The sequence below is a fragment of the Lycorma delicatula genome, chromosome 5 (assembly GCF_047948215.1).
Source record: "Lycorma delicatula isolate Av1 chromosome 5, ASM4794821v1, whole genome shotgun sequence".
In the NCBI taxonomy this organism is placed as follows: Eukaryota; Metazoa; Arthropoda; class Insecta; order Hemiptera; family Fulgoridae; genus Lycorma; species Lycorma delicatula.
This window is the reverse complement of record NC_134459.1, coordinates 126,805,421-126,823,895: the sequence shown is the minus strand read 5'-3', so window position 1 is coordinate 126,823,895 and position 18,475 is coordinate 126,805,421. Positions and strand designations below refer to the sequence as shown.

At 29.5% G+C, this 18,475-nt stretch overlaps 1 protein-coding gene across 7 annotated transcripts in view; it reads right to left on the bottom strand.

Annotated features, from left to right (window-relative positions):
- LOC142325357 (major facilitator superfamily domain-containing protein 6) overlaps window positions 1-15,853 on the bottom strand; it is a 75,920-nt gene extending 60,067 nt beyond the window's left edge. For 2 of the 7 annotated variants that reach the window (XM_075367027.1, XM_075367026.1), the window contains exon 1: window positions 15,718-15,853. The gene's annotated coding sequence lies outside the window, so the exon portion shown is untranslated. Of the gene's footprint in view, window positions 1-4,283; window positions 4,357-5,831; window positions 5,973-9,174; window positions 9,238-15,717 lie in introns of those variants that run through there. The other 5 variants (XM_075367030.1, XM_075367028.1, XM_075367033.1 and 2 more) reach the window with 5 other exon arrangements.
- Window positions 15,854-18,475: the final 2,622 nt, after the last annotated feature.

The following is an 18,475-nucleotide window of genomic DNA, read 5'->3' as shown; positions in this document are numbered from 1 at the left end:
AAAAAAATATTTTAACTAGAAACCAAGAATATTTAAAATCTCTCTCATAACTTTTTTTAAAAAGAGTATTATCACATTTTTTACAACTTTCAAATGTATCTTCTTCTTCTTATCGTATGAGGTTAGCATTATATTATTTTAAAATTACACAATAAAGATCTACTTTTAAATTTTCAAGCCAGTGTTTAGCCTCATCCTTTAAAACAGCAATAGTCAATCTGGTCCCTACCACCCATTAGTGGGCGTTCCAGCTTTCATGGTGGGCGGCGGGGTTTTGTCTGATACTGTAGCACTTTCCTTTTTTTTAATTTAATTGACTTTTAAAAAAATTTTCATAGCATTATTTAAAAAAATCTTCATTAGGTATTCATAAAATTCCATGAAAATTAAAATTTCAGAAAATATACTATTTGTATTGCCTGTGCATAAGTTTAGTTCACATTACTTAAGTAAAACTAAATGGCGTTGTAATGTAACTGCAAACAAAAGAGCCTCGTCCCAGAATAGCTCATGCACCTGGTCAGTATGCAGTTAGATTTGTGAGAGTGAGCATGTGCCTACAGCTTCAAACAAAATATTGTGAGCCCATGTCTCAAAAAAAAAAGAAATACATTCATCGCTATTTGCCAGAGTATCTGAAGATGGGTTTCATAGAATCTGTTGTAAATAAACAACATCCAATGTGTTTATTGTGTCATAAAACATTATCCAATGAGGCAATGAAGCCAAGTTGATTGAGAGAACATCTTCCTATAAAGCATCTAAATGATAAGGACAAGTCCACTGAATGTTTTCCGGAAATATATACAAAATTTCAAAACTGTTCAACAACCGTTGCATCATTTAAGAAACAACATGCAGCAAATGAAGATGGATTAATTGCCGCTTATTGCATTTCACAATTAATTGCAAAAAGTGGTAAAAGCTATAATATTGGAGGAACTGTAACTCTCTATAAAAGAATTTATCTCAACAGTAATGCATTAGGATGTACCTAAAATTTTAAAAACATTGCTCCTAAGCAAACAAATTGAAGAAATTAATGTTGAAAAAACTTTTCAACATTAGATTGAGAATACTGTAAGTATTCTCCAAAACTCTTCATTTTCCATGCAATTGGTCAAGTCTACCATTGCAGATAATAATGCTTTATTAATGGCATAAGTATGTTATTTCGATCAAGACAGTACATTATGAGAAGAAATGCTACTCGCAATAAATCTCATTACAGATATAAGAGGATTATCTATATTTAATACTGTAAAATCATACTTTGCAAAAAATAATTTTCCTTTGAATAATATTGTTGCATGCGCTACTGTTGGAGCACAATCAATGGTAGGTCGCTATCATGGATTTGTTGCTTATTTGAAGGAAAAAGCACCAAATGCTTTATGTATTCATTGTGTGGTGCAGAAACAACATCATGTAGGAAAACATGTAAGTATAAGTCACCAATCATCATTAACTACAATAATTTGAGCCGTAAACAAGATCAAATTGATTGCAAAAAATGATAGAATATTTTGATAGCTTTGCCAGGACAATAATGAAGATTTTATTAGGTTACTTTTGCATACAGAACTCCGGTGGCTGTCAAAGGGTACAGTTTTGGCTTGTTTTGTAGGATTATATGATAGTGTTATACAATTTTTTGAGTAATAATGAGACCAATCTGTGTCAGTTAAAAACAGTAAAGAATGATGCCTTTTATTTGGCACATATTTTTAAGAGATTTAATGATGTCAATTTGCAGTTTCAAGCAGCTAATAAAACTCTTATAGGATGCCAAAGTATTGTGATTATTTATTGACAAACTTGAACTACTTCATTGTAATATACTGAAGAAAGAATTTCATCAGTTTCCTAAATTATCATCTGTAAAAGATGATATAACTCCAGAGACCTCAATGAACTTAAATTGGACATGTAAAAACAATTTGAAGATATTTTGAAATTGAAGGTGTATTACTGGATGAAAAATCCTTTTACTGCAAATATTGAACAGACTTCTTGCCAAGAACAAACTTTGCCAAGAAGTACTGTTAGAGATTAGATATGATGAAGAAAGTAAACATAAATTCGATAGTGCTGGATATGAAATCCTATAGCAAAATAAAAAAATGCCTGTCATATCCAAATACGGAGAAAATGATATTCAGTTTATTGATATCTTTTCCTACCTCATATCTTGTGGAATCAGGCGTTAGTACTGTTAATCATATTATGATCAAAGAAAGAAACTGCCTGAATATTTGTGAAAGAGGAAACCTTTGTTTATTCCTTACAAAAACTGAGCCAGATATCCAGTATTTAGTTTTGCAGCATCAGCATCAGCCTCGGGGATATCATTAAAAATTTAATTAATTAAATGTAATTTCATCAGACTTCATGCTTCTATCTACACAAAGTATAAATAAATAGATAGATTTAACTACAGTAAGTTATTTTGTAAAGATTTATTCTGCCAAACTTAGTGAAAGCCCAACATAAAGTATCTGGTAAGTAATTATTATTATGTGCTTTAACTTGCTGTAAATCTGCTTTATACATTTTATAAAGTTACTTCCCTATTTTATAAATTACCATTACTGTGGAGCCAGTGAGTGATTAGAAAATGTTACTACTAACAGAGACACAAAAGTGGGCAGTAGGTATAAAAAGGTTGACTACCACTGCTTTAAAATATGAATATCCTTAAGGTCTAGGCCAACTGGCACTAAAACTAGACATTCTTCTATAATATGTCTAACTGTCTGACGAGGGTCACAACAAAGGCACTGAGCAGAGTCCTTCAATCTCCATTTATACACACTAGCAGTGCTTCTTCCCTGATCTATTCTTATTCTGTTTAGGTGGCACCAAATGTTTCTTGAGAAGTCCATTCTAGGAACCTCTTTGGTTGGGTCTGTTATCATCCATGAGTTTACTGTTTCTTGTTGGTTAATTTCCCAGAGGAGTTTCCATTTTTCCCTTATATAATAGCTTCCTTCAAGATTATCTGTCAAGAAGACTACTTCCACCAAAGGGATTACTATCACTTGCGGAAAACTTTAAAGTCCTTAGATGGTAATGTAAAAACTACTGGAAGTCTTCTTCCTCTAGGTACATATTCTTCAAATGTAATTAAATTTGCCTTAAAAAGATAAAATTATCAAGTTTTATTAAGCAGAATTTACATTTTCCAAATACTATTGTTGACAAATTATGCAATACAGTCTGATTATTAATTATTTTAAAAAAAAAATTTTATAAATTACATACGTTTTTTTAATATTTGTAATTTCATTATTGTTAAATTATTTATAGAAGAAGCAATCTTCTATAAAGGATAAGATTTCATTACTTCATTCTAACTTGTTAAAGCTGGGGTACTCGCCTAATAATTACTACCACTTTTGTTATTATTCTTCCTAAAACAGATCCTACAATTATATAACACTTATATATTTCTGGATTTAAAGTTTTTTAAGGCTAATTATTCTTATTTTTATCTGCAAATTTTCAATTATTCTTCAGAAGACACCAATATTTCTTATTACTTCCCATTCCATGCTTTTTTAAGATGCAGAATAATGAAACAGTAAAACATTAAAAAGAATAATAAATGATAAAGAATTCATACACTGTTTTGATTAATACTAAATTTCTATCTAAATTAAAATAGTAAGAACTAAAAAAAAAATCATTACAGTTTATTTCTTAAATTTATTGGAAAGTAGAGTATAATTTATTCTAACATTTAAAATTGAATTTTTTAAGTAAGAGACATAATTTTGCTTCTATTTTAGTTTGTGATTTCTGACTATAATCAAAATATTGTAGTAATGATAAAAAATTTATAAAAGAATACTTTCACACAATAACCTTTTCCAAAATAAAACATGATTTATCCATTAATTTATTTTTGCTCTCATATCTTCTCTCTCTCTCTCTCTCTCACACACACACACACACACACACACAAATATATATATTTGTAAATATATATAAATTGTATAAACACATCTGCATGTGTTTATACAGCATTTTAATACAACAAACTTTTTAACATAACAAAGTTTCAAATTAACTTGATATACAAAAACAATTCCAATTTCCAAACTGACAAAATTAGAAAAACTTAGTGTAATCCATAAAAAAAGAATCAACGCGTAGCGTAATATAGTATTGATGTGCATATACATATCGGTAAAATTAGCAAAGTAAAATTTTAATCAATATTAATAAAATTAAAATATCATATTACAAATAAAAAATGTATCCCATATTTTTGAACTTACATTTTAAAGTATTATCAGTAAATATTAATAGCAATACATCAATACAGTATAACATATAATAAACTAATACAAATGATATACATAATTAAAAGAAAAATATGATTCTGTGTTTAATGATTATGAATAACATAATTATTTATATCATACAGATACAGATTTTACATTTAAAAAAATAATTATTACTATCTCTTAATAATATCATCACTACACAGAATTAATTTATTGCATAATATGTAGAGACAAATTTAATACATATGCAGTTGAAATGATGCACTTATCATTGTTATAAAAAAGAAATCAAATTTATTAAAAAACTGATAAGTCAAAACCAATGAACAAATGAAAAACCAATGAACAGCTATATAATAATTATTTAACATTACTGATGATATCTTAACACCTTCTAGCATCCTAATTAAATTAAAAGTAAAAAACTAATTAAATAAAAAAACTCCAATTAAAAATAATAACTTCACTCTAAATCTTAAATCAAACAAAAAAATGACAAAAGTTAAAAAACAAACAATAGTAATTAATAAAAATTTAGGTATTCTTTATGAAAAAAATAATAACTAGTTAAAAACTTCAAAATTAATTTTAAAAAGGGCCTCTAAAAAATAAATCAAGAAGTGAACAAGATCTGTAGCATTCATTGCACTGAATTGGTAAGTTATTCTATATACTATAGAAAATTGTTACCAAATGAAAACATACATGGCCAATGCCATGTATGTTTCTTCAACTAACTGAACATGAGCTATGATTTACAGTTAGCTGTATATTTTTTTAATGCTTCTGATTTGCTTATCTTTTAAGTCATATTTATAATAGCCTAAAAAATTAGGGGTTTTTTTTTACAAAGTTTATATGTAATATTTTAATAAACACATTTTAAAATACTTTACTTAAATATATAAACCTCTTTTAAAGCAATCTTGTTTATAATTAATTATTTTATCCAAAACAAAACATATCTATTTTTTTTTTTTTTAATGGGTTGTACAGCAGCTAAATTCTAAATTAATTGTTTAATAAAACTGTTATAATTCTATAGTACCTTAATGTAGCGTCTTCACTCTGCTGCATTAAAAATTTCAATTTTGTTAACTGAAATGAGATCAAGTTACACTCCTGACTTAATTCTAATCAATTATCATTAAATTAGACATAAAAAAAAATTTCCAACAAAGGAATAAGTGAATTGCAACTAACGTTTATATTATAGTACATAATACATTTCTATCATGTTGTTCATGAAATTTATAGAAACAGTCATCCCATAATTTTACAGCCTTTTTATAATAATATTATGTCATATATGGGTAAAAATGTAAGCTAAATTCTAACCCTTATAAAATAAAGTTTACAAAGTAGTAAATTCATACAATCAACATGCCATATACAATAAACAAACTTACTTACAATTGCAACATCATAAAATATTATATAAATGTACAACCTACTTTTAATGCAATGTTAAACTAAAGATAATTCTATTAGTCAAATGATAAATATTTCATTAAATTTATGGTAGTACATAATACTTACACTGATAAAAACGTACTTCTTGTAAGTTATAACCTTTGTTTATACACTTTAAACTAGAGGCTTAAACAACATTATCACAATACAAGGTTTTTTTCTAAGCTAGATTAGTAATTGCTATCAGCTAGCTGCTTTACTCAACGTCTTGATTATTAAAAAAAACACAAAAAAATTTAATTATATAGAATTTAAATGAAATAAATATTTACTTAATTTAATATAGATCTAATATTATTACAGAGACAAACTACTAAGTATGTTGGGAAATAGTAATGACTGAATCTACCCTAAGCTTGATTTCAGGGAAATAAAATTTGAAATTGAATAACCCTGTGAACAAACTTTTACATTAAGAATTTACAATTTTTTTTTACAATGAGAATAAAATCTGAGTGGATATATATATATTATATATACAATGTCCCACGAAGAAAGTTTCAAGACATGTTATATTGTTGAAAATAATGAAAAGAGTACATATAAATATAGGTTGGGAAACACTTTATTTTCGAGTTATGGCTAGCGAAAGATTTTGCCCGGATTTCAGCTCTTCCAATAAAAAGAAGCCATACCGGAATTTTTGGGAATTTGGTTTTATGTCGGATATCTAAAATACTGGAGTTACAATTGTGGGACCTCTTTTATCCTATTTCCCAGCTCAAATTGCATAAGAGACCACAACTTTACTACTTAATTTGAGTCCCAAAAATTACAGTATGGCTTCTTTTTATTAGAAGAGCCGAATAGTTATGGCTATTATGAAGTAGTTATGACCATAACTATCCATAACTACTCATGGCTAGTTATGACTTAACTAGCCATAACTTAACTAGTTATGGCTAGTTAAGTCACTAGCCATAACTTGAAAACAAAGCATTTCCAGAACTATGTTTATATAAACTTTTTTTACTATTTCTACCAGTAGAACATATCCTAAAACGATTCTACGTTTCTTTGAGGAACACTCTGTATACTCTCATATATATATATTCTTGTGAATATGGTTAGCTTTGTATCGAATGTGGGCCAGGGAGCATGATGCGTTTTCAGTTAAAGTAAAAACTTGAAGGTCTTTCATAATTTCAGTTAAGGTTTCTTTGCCGCTGGTATTCTGGTAATGTTGAACATAGTAGTGATTCAATGAAATTTGATTTTCAAAAGCACAAGGTATGTTGGAATGATTTATATCAGAACCTGCAGCCATGTTGCTGTACCAGTTAAAAACATTGTCAACTGGACCGTGCAAATGCAATTCAGTGGGCACTACTGGGCTGGGTTACTGCTGTTATATTTATACAGTTTATGCCTTGGTATTTGTTGTTAAGACTGTAACAAACAGTGGCCAACATGAATTGTTTGCTGTTGACTTTAGTGATCTCAGCACTGTTGTTCATGAAGGGAAGACAAAACCCGACGGATTACGCTCTTCACTTCGGTAGTCAGCAGAATATCAATGAATTAAGCTAATGAAACAAACAAAGGTATTATATCATATGGTATCTAAGCAAATGGTGTTACGTAGTAGCTGTACTTTTTTTACGTAGTAGCTGACCAAGTGCAAACTTTTCCTGCTGCTGGGATGGCTTCTGCCCATGTGATTTGACTGTTTAAATGTTTGAACTGGTAGCCACAGGTCCATGGAAAATGATTGTGGTTAAATTGCAGTTTACTCAGTCTTGAATTCCAAGAATGGAAGGTGTATGATACCTGTCAAACCCGAAGACGTGTTATGCGATTTACTGTCTTCTCATTAAAATACAGAAGGTTATTGGAATACAGATACATAAAGACACTGATTTGAAACTGATTATATATGAATCTTGTTTTTCTTAATGCAAACTGAAAAATTTTATCGGTGTTGTCTATCTATTCTGTATAATGGTTGTTTATCCAAAAAGAAAACTGTTGCAGCAGCAGCAAAAGGAAAATTACAAACCTATTCACAATACATGACAATCTTACTTGGTACGGGGGACTCTTTCCTGTCTATGGTGGATTTCACCAGACAGTATGAGACACATACTGGAAATTTCTCTGCCATCAATACCATGGATCGAATACTAGATGCTGCCAACATTTGCAACTGGCACCTCCTGAATTTTGTCTAATGGATAGACCTCCAATTTCAGAAGGTGATTTCAACATTTTTCTGTGATGACCTGAAGTAGACTGACCATTCCTCTTTATGAAAATATTTGAGTTTATTGTACCAGTCTGATGCTGAAATTTTATAGATTTTAGCAACATGTCAATGTTGGGTCAATTCGTTGATATATCTTCCTTCATGAATATCTGTATGTGTTCCTGTTCCATGTGTGGGTGGTACCAGTTTTTGCTTCAATCGGTGCCTACTGATGAGCACGAACTGCATTTACACAATCCAGTTGACCATGTTTCCAATTGGTATGACAATATGGTTACAGGTTCTGATATAAATTATTCCAACATACCTTATGATTTTGGAAATTACAAGATTTCTAAGAGTGGACTTAGATATAAATCCATGTTGACATGGCCAAATACTGTTTCATAAGACCTAAATACAAATACTGATGAATAACGTTTTTTGTACTATTTTAGCAACCATACTCAATACTGATTCAGGTCTGCAGTTGGAATTAAATGGAGATATCACTTTTTAAGAACACCGGTATCCAGAGCTTTTCTTCAACAGCTGGAAAACACATTACTGGATAAATTTAAATTAAAGAGTTTTTTGCTAAACTGGATTCAATACAATCAGCCAGATCTTTTATTATAAATGGTGGAATGCCATCAATACCAGCAGCAGGAGTAGGTATTAATGTTTTGATGATCAATAATACACCCTCTTCAAAAACACTTCAATGGCATTCATACAGTAATTTATATCACAATCTATACAGCACATGGAATTATTCATCTGAAATACAGATTGAAAATATGATTCAAATTTCTCAAACAATTCTTCAGGATCAGTAGTTATTTTGTTGTCCTTTTTTATTGGTCTTACAAGGCTCTTTTCAATAAGAAATGAGTTTCTCATTTGAAAACAATTTTTGGTCAACATTTAACATCAGCCTCTGCAGCTCTGGTCCTAGACATCTTATAATTCTTTGCTTTCTTCCTTAATTCTGCAGATCTTCAGCAATGTATATCACAACAAGTATTTTTATATTTTCTAGGTTTAATATCTTTAAGCTTCAGACATCATATCAGTTTCATAGAGAACCATACCAATTATCTCTTTAAGCATCAGTGAATATGCTATCAACTATTTTGCTACAAAAATGGTCTATTTTATACCCCGAAGTGTAGTATTATATACTAAAAAAACAAAGTAAAAAAATAAAAATAAACTACTTACTTCTTTAAAAAAGAATGTGATGTTGCATTCCCACTTTTTTGTCAAAAACTTTAATCTACCAATCTTCAAAGGAGAATTGTGAATAAATGTTTCAGAAAAAAATTACATAATCATGAACACAAAAATAATTACGATATAGAAATTTTACAAATAATTAATATCACAACACGTAAATAAATTAAATTTAAACAGGCAAATTATACGTAAAAATAAACAATAGTGACATTTAATAACTAATAACACAAACAAACAAAGAAATGCAAATAAAAAAAAGATAGAGTAAATATTACAATATTTATGTATACCATCAAATTTGATGACTACTACATACTAAAAACTAAAACAAAATTAAATTAAAGATTTATAAGGAAAATTATTTTATTTTTAAAACTGCAAGGTAAACAACAAAATAATCAGTAAAACATAATTAAGGCATATATCACTACAGGTATTTTAGTGTAATTTAGAGTAGTAAAAAAGAATTACTAGATAAAAGACTGATAAAAGTCATTCACCAAAGTTATTAAATAACATTATGAATAATAATATAATATTAAAAGACAAAAATTATGTTCTTCAAGGATTTATTACCATTTATGGTATTAACTAATAACAATTAAAATACATTCTAAACAACGTATGAAGTGCTTCTTTAACATAAAGATATGTACTTATAAATCATGTTAGTTATGGGATATGTCAGTTGTAATTATGAATAAATTAATTATAAATGCAAGTAACAGATCTTTCTGCTCTTGTAAAATCTTCCTTTTTACCAGGGAGAAAAAATTTAATACTTTATCACAATGCAATTTCACTGACAAAGATAGATATTTATTGTACTATAACACTTCTACATTTAATCAAATAAGCTGAAGGTCATTAGAAGAAAATTTCACAAGAAAATGTAATTTCCTAAAGACATAAATATTTGATATATATATATAACATTTTATATAATTATATATATATATATTATATAAAATCAGGAAATTGATTCAAAAGTTATTTGCTACAAAAAAATCATTAGTACCAGAACAAAAGATAATAAACACTGATAAGTAATATCAACAAGCTACAATATTTTTAGATTAATTTTTTTTTCAAGTGGTTACCTGCTATTAACCATTACAAAATGTTAACCGATTAATAAGATCACACACTAAAATTGGATCATTAATAAGCCACCTGTTGGTGTAGTGGTTACCAACTGGCTTCTACAACAATCAGTCTCTAGTTCAATACCCAGATAAGTTCTGGCATTATTTACCTATTTTTTCATTCATATTATGTCCCTTGTTATAATAAGTGTTTAGCATTGGAAGAATAAGTATTAACAATAAAAAAAATGCAAGTAACTAAGACTTTTAGCATTTATTCTCAACAACATTTTTTAAAACTTTCATTTTGTAATTTTTCAAGATGCTACTCCTGGAAATGTTGAACCATATGCTTATACAGTATGTTTATCTATCAAAAAATAAAAACTCTTGTCTTTTATATTCCTTGATGTGATGAAAATTACATAAAATTATTTAAGATGAACAAATTTAAATTTAAATTACAGGGAAGTTTAGATGCAAGTAAAAAATGTAATTATTTATTTATACAATACTGCTTTCAACAGGTACATCATAAAAACTCAATTATAATAAACAACATCATGTAATATTAACAATATAAAAGTTAATAAAATACAAGATTACAAAATTACAACTTAAAAATAGATAAAATAGCTTCTCCAGAAGTACTATAGAATCTAGGAAAAGATTTTAATGTCCGAGATTTAGGAAAGGAAAATCCTGATACTCTCCTCCCTACGATAGATAGGGTTTAATGATTGTATACTTTAACAATGACTAGAACATAAAAGGAACTAACAAATAATGGAACCAAATTACTTCTGGTATACGGAGTTTCCCCATCACAAGTGTCACCGGCTTTCTCAGATGGCACGAGTGATGGTGGTTACAGAGTTCTCTATTGTCCACAAACGCAAAGGAACTTCTTCAGAAAGTCAATAGTATTAGAATACAGAAAGACACTGTATTAATTATCCTAGTAATTACTCCTTTTATTATGCTATGATGGTAGTTTCTTCTGTTAAATGTTCCAGAGTTAAAACGGCCTTTCATTCAGATTTCTGAGAGAAGAAACAAATGAAGTTACTGAACCGACTGCATATAGGAAAATTGGAATGTCAAGACTTTGTAATAGAATGGAAAGTTAAGGAATCTCAAGAGAGAAAGAGGAAAATAAAATGGATATAATATGACTGAGTAAAGTAAGGTGGGTAGGATGGGTGAAATTAGGGGTGGAGAAGTTACCACATCTATTCTATACAAAAGAAAGGAAAAATCGGAGTGGAAAAAATTGAGGAATGAAGTAGCAAAACAAGTTCAGAAAGTATAAATGTATGTTATCTAAATGACAGATTAATATCATTAAGGAACGGGATCTTACCAAAAGATTTATTAATAGTACAAGAATATATGCTAACATTGAATTATGAAGAAGACTAACTACAGAGCGTGCCATAGGCATGCCTCCGCAGCTAGACCCGCCGCTCCGGGCGGGTTGACATGGCAGGCAGTGTCTCAGAATGGGATTATTAGGAATCCAAAACTGATTACCTCTTGTTTAAAAATACATTTTTTTTGAATGATAAAAACTAATATAACGAAAGTAAAATTAGAAATTTAACTCTAGAAATTTATACTACCCTATCACAAGCAAATTTTCTGCTAGTGATCAGTACAGTCTGGTGCTTACTTTTTCGTTACAATTCATTATGCTATGTAGAAAAACAATCACATAAATAAATAAAAAATATGTAAAAAAAATTTTAAAACACCATTCTTAAATTAAACGCACTAAACAGTAAAAATTAATTTTAGGACGTTATTTCAGAATGAATTTGACAAGATTTGATGTGATATGAAGATTATGTAAAAGTCAGAGCTTCAAATTAAAAATTTGATGTTTTTGCCAATTTTTACTTATGCATGTTTGCACCCTACTCTTTAGGCCATTCATCAAGCACAAGAAAAATTGGCATAAACATCAAATTTTTAATTTGAAGCTATGACTTTCACATAATCTTACATAAGACCATCAAACCTTGTTGTCAAATCCATTCTGGGATACGGTTCTAAAATTATTTTTTACATTTCAGTGCGTTTAATTTAAATAATGGTGTTTTAAAAAGTTTTTTATATACTTTTTATTTTCTACTTTATAGTCTTTATAAGTTTAAACTTTACAGCGTGCTAGCGCATAGGTTTGAGTGTATTTAGCGAAAGATCGGATCGGTATGTTTTACGGTGGGTGAGTGCAAACATAGGACTAAACGATTTAATTTCCGTACAGTCAAGATCAGGTCGATCAAGAGTGTACCAGATGCGTCAAACTTTTTTAACAGGACATTATGATCCACCTTAACAAATGCTTTTTTAAAATAAAAAAAAATAGGATTTGTACAAGATTTAGTACCTAATTATTAAGACACAACATAGTTCAAAATAATCAGATTTATCAAACTGGGATGACTTCAATACTGTTTAATTAATACAGCAATACTGTTCAAAATATTTTCATAAATTACATTTTAGAATATTCTGGCAGAAGAAAAACAATAGAAATGGGCCTGTAGTAACTAATCTCTTGACCTTTCTGAATAAGGTACTGCGATACCTCAAATTTTCCCATTTTGACAGAAATATTTTTATTTCCATAAATAAACTAAACAAAAACAGTTGCAGATCCAATAAGAATTCCATAAATCCTTTAACAATGTGTCGGAGGGATAGTAACAGATTCAACTGGTCTGTTAAGAGTTTAAGAACCTAGTAAAATATTTAACATCATCTCTAGTTATGCTGAAAACTGAATCTGCTAGTGAACATAGGTTTTTGTTTGTACTGTAAACAATGAAATGATCTTTTTGAATTAGATGAAATTTTGGAATTCTCAACCTCATTAGGAGAAAAATTTGATATGGAAAGCTGAAAAAAATTTCCAGACAAAAATTCATTATTCTAAATACTAAATATGGAGGTTTAATTTCCATCATAAAATAATCTGCAAAATCAGAGGCAATTGAGCTATCCACACAATAATTCTCATCAACAGATTCTTAGCAGAACCATAACTATCAATTTTTATTTTTGAAACTTAAAAATATTCCTGCTACTACTATTTACAACTTCACTTTCAATGTTTTTTAGATGAGCCTTGTACACTCACTTCGTTAACCTGCTTTTTTAATTCATATAATGCTTCATAGTTTTCAAGATTATACAATGCTCAGAATCCTTTATAATGATAGTGAAAATTTTCCTTTAATTTTATAATAGGTTTATAAGACTAAACAGGATGCTTATTAATAAAGACAATTATAACAATTAAAATAAACACCAATGTGAAAATTCTAATATAATTCCAATATATTTTTTACACTACTCTCCACAATTACTACAACATAGGAGACATTACTTTTTTCAATAAGGTAAATTCATAGAGCTGAATGTTAATGATCAACTGGGACAAGAATAATGAACACCTTCTCTCAGGTTTAATATTACTACTGTCCACTTGTGTAATTGCTCATCAAACCCAATGTCTTATTTTTAGCGTAATTACGAAAAAATAAAATTAAGAAAAAACAAAAGTTTTAACACAATCTGTAGCACCAAGAAAGAACAATAGAAGTACAAAGGTAGACATTACATTTCCATTTATGTTAACATACATTTCTCTGTCACAAGGGCAGTTATGAGATAATGTTTAAAAAAAATCAATTATAATTTTGATATGCAGGTGCAACATAATATAAAGACTGTAAAAGAACAGAAAAATTTGCCATACTAATCTAAACCAAATCCTCTATTAGTTTCCAATAATTCACACATCATTGGAATTTGATAGCAGTTGAGCTTAGTTATATATGCACACATGCATGTATGCTATCACATTCTTAATTTTGTAAGAAGTTTCTTGACAGCAAGTAGTTGACTAACTCATTAGTATTGATTAACAAATGTCTGTTGCTAAACATTAAAAAAAATTACAAATTGCATATATTATTCCAACGTGACAGACTCTTCAAAATGGGGAGTTTTTTTACAAGTTTTAACTTCTTAACATTTTGTGGTGGCCATTCTTCTTTGTGCCTAACAACATTTTTGACCAAGGTTACTATTTATGAAAATGTTATTATTTTTCTCTATTACAATTATCATGTTAAAACATACATCATCATTTTTTTGAAATATTGAAATTTTTTTTATAAAACACGTTCCAGTAAAGTTTTATAAAAATTAAAACTTTACATTTTCTAGCATAGTTATCTTTAGTCTAAATTTATATACTTAAAAATGTTACATCTCTTTAATTTTTTTAAAATCAGTAAAGTCTCTGACTCAAGTCTTTGTATACACAAAGACTTAAGAATTGTATATTATTAACAAAGTTAGAAATTCGGCACTAGTCCTTTTTTCTTGTAGATTCTCAAATATGGTCCAAACCATAGAATTATCGCTTTTTGCAGCTTCATAGCTCAAAGGAGGCATGCCCAAAGATTGTAATATTTTAACATGATAATGTAATCTTATGGGTAAACTTGTAGTAAAGACTTAAAATTATAGACTGAGGTTTTGAAGCTGTGTAACACCAGTATGAATGATGTAACAATATTTTTTTTGCAGACTTGAAAGTTAAAATTACTTTTAAATCATTGTATGTCTAAAGCCTAGATATAGTAGAGAAAAAACTAGGTTGTAGATATTAGAGTGTTAGGATCTATTTTGTTCAATAATTCTGTTAAAGCTGAATATGTATGTTTATTACTTTGGTATGAGAAATTTGGTGAAGAAGTAAGATGCAATTACAATTTTATGAAAATAGGACTGGAGGAGCAAGTATTTCAATTCAACTTTTAACAAAGGTTGGGATTAATACAGTTAGTAAAGTTTTGCAACTATACATTAAAGTGCATTTCTACAATCAGAATCCAAAATTTTAATAATTATTTTATTTCAAATACTTTTCATCTTAACCTATTGTAGTTTCACAGAAGCAATGCGTTTAAAAATACTAAGAACTCATTAAAAACGTTTACATACTTATAAACTTTGTTAACTAGTTAAAAAGTATCTGCCACTCATCCACTCATTAATTCTAAGGGATATTAAAAGGCACCAAATCAAAAAAATATTTCCTACAAAAGCAGTCATATTAACATTATTTATATCTTATACGAAAATAAAAAAAGGAAGATAAAATATAAATACTATTTAACACAAATAAATCTTAATGAAATTTTATTAAATTTAAATCACAATAGAAAAAAAAATTAGCTTTAGTTTTATCTAATACATCCATTATTTAATTAAAAATATTATGTCAATTTTATGGTGTATAATTTCAAAAGTTATCGAGTTTCAGGTTATAAAATTGATAACCTACATGTACACTAGTAAAAAAACGTGACGATATTTTAGCAACGACGAATTATAACAACTAAAAACAAAGAATAATACTTACTTCTTCCTAGATAATCCAACGAGTTTTAATACTCGTTTAACATTTATAACCTAGCCTCTATTAGTACATCGTTCATAACTCAAACGCATCTGACAGGTAACTGAATGAAATATACTATACTATACGCAATGTCAACTTACGGTACAGTTGCCCAACATAAAAAATGCAAAACAAAATAATAAAAATTAACAAAACAAAATATTATAAATAAAGTGATTTTGCTTGGATTTAAAAATGTAAACGTAATACAATGTTGAAAAATTATACCGCCAAATAAAATCTTAGTTTGAATTGAGGTTTTAAAAGCGCAGATAAGTTTTAATAATAAATAATAAAATAATAAAAAAAAATCATAATAATAATAATATTCAACTAGCATTAGTAGAGAGTTAAATCAACAGTCAGCGGGAATTAAAACAAGAAAAGTAAATTAAAATCGCGGTTCAATTTAATTTATTTGAATTCACGTAACTAAATTTTCCCATTCTCTTTTTAAGTTACAAGACGAGCGGGGGCATAACATAATTTAACTAATTAAAATTATTTTTAGAATGTAAAACAACGCTATATGATTACGTGAAGCTGCACAGTAGCTATACAAAATTATTTCTAATATTAAGAAAAGGTGATATCGCTCATGTTTTAATTATCTTAAACGGGGAAAAAATGTTTTGGACTATGAAAATATGCGTTACCGCAATGAGAAATGCCGGCTATAAACGCAGGGTATTTGGTGCAAGTCAGAACACAACATAAAGTGTGTTTCTAGCAAAGTTTTTTAATTTTAGTTTATAAGAACTGTTGGACAAAATTGTATTATATTAGTTATATTTGAACATTGCTTTTCATGTTGTCGGCAGTAAGCTGTTAATTTAAAAATAATCTGTTGCCATGGAAATCATCATTGATGTGAGACGATTGCAGTGAAGAAATCCATTGTTGTTTGCGTTTGAAGCATACTAGGTGAACAAATTCCGGCCTACGTGGCTTGAGTGGTAGCGTCTCGGCCTTTCATCCGGAGGTCCCGGGTTCGAATCTCGGTCAGGCATGGCATTTTCAAACGCTACAGAATTGTCATTTCATCTCATACTTTGAAACAGTAGCTAACGGTAACCCACCGGGTTGGTCAAGTGGTAAAGTAGTCGTAAATCAGCTGATTTCGAAGTCGAAGTTCTCAAGTTCAAATCCTAATTAAGGTATACTACACTAAAAACACTTTTATTCAGAGTTGAATACTAAATACCAGATACCGGTGTTCTTTGGTGGTTGGATATCAATTAAACACACGTCACAGGTCTAGTCGACCTGAATTTGTTCAAGAGTACAAATTTACCGGTACAGTTAGATTACACCGCTAAGTCGCTAATGACATTAATTGTTGATGCGATTATAAATAAAAGAATTAAAAAAAGAAAGATAAAATTTACCTAACGGTGGTTCTATAGGGTGAAGAACAAAGAGAACACATGAATTTTTCATGTCATCTGGTGATGCGACATGTCTCCTTGAATTAACTACTGAATATTGTTTCATCACATTCTCCTTCGCTGAATACATTATGCTATGGCTGTATGTCATACATTTAAATTAGCACTCAGAATATGATAATGGTGTAGTCAAAATAATTTCTGAAATATATATAAGTATTCTATACAGTGTTCTATACAATTGTTTAGTTATTTTATTGTTACGAGGGAATGTTCTGAATTACTGAATGTTCTGGTCAGTCAGGGACTATTAATTTTTAAAAAAACGTATAACACACTTATGATAGTAAGAAATACATTATTTCTCGTAATCCCCTGCTACATTTATCCGAGCATTTCACTAATAATTGGATACCCGCAGTGTAGAAAGATTTGTCATTATGTTGAAACAATGATTGAACTAACTGCTACACCTCATCGTTTCTGTTGAAATGCTGGCCTCCGAGGAACAGTTTCAAGTGCCTGAACAGGTGAAAATCACTGGGCGTGAGGTCCAGACTGTACAGAGAGTGTGGCAAAGCCCACAGGGTTGGTCTAGTGGTGAATGCGCCTTCCCAAATCAGCTGATTTGGAAGTCGAGAGTTCCAGCGTTCAAGTCCTAGTAAAGTCAGTTATTTTTACACAGATTTGAATACTAGATCGTGGATACCGGTGTTCTTTGGTGGTTGGGTTTCAATTAACCACACATCTCAGGAATGGTTGAACTGAGAATGTACAAGACTACACTTCATTTACACTCACACATATCATCCTCATTCATCTTCTGAAGAATAATCTAAACGGTAGTTACCGGAGGCTAAACAGGAAAAAGAAAGAGAGTGTGGCAATAACTTTCAGCCAAGATCTTGTAGCACGCATGTCGTGTAGGTAGGCTGTATGCGGTCGTGCATTGTCCTACAGAAACAGAAAGCCTTTAGCGATTATACCAGGCCGTTTTTTCTTGAGAGCATTGTGCACATCTTGAAGAACTTTGTAGTAGTTCTCACTGTTAATACTGAATCCACGGAGTAGAAAATCAGCGTGAATGATGCCATTTTTATCCCAAAAATCTAGGCTCATAACTTTGATGGCTTCGGAATCGTCAGTCACAGATGTACGGCTTTCTTTAAAACGTTTGCACCACTAAAATGTTTTACTGCGGCTAAGTCTCATCACCGTACCTTACTGTGCAAGGAGTCGCGAATAAATCTCACCGGGTTTTACGCTTTCATTTTCATTCACGAGAAATTTCATTACAACGCGCTGTTCCACATAACCCTTCACTACATTGG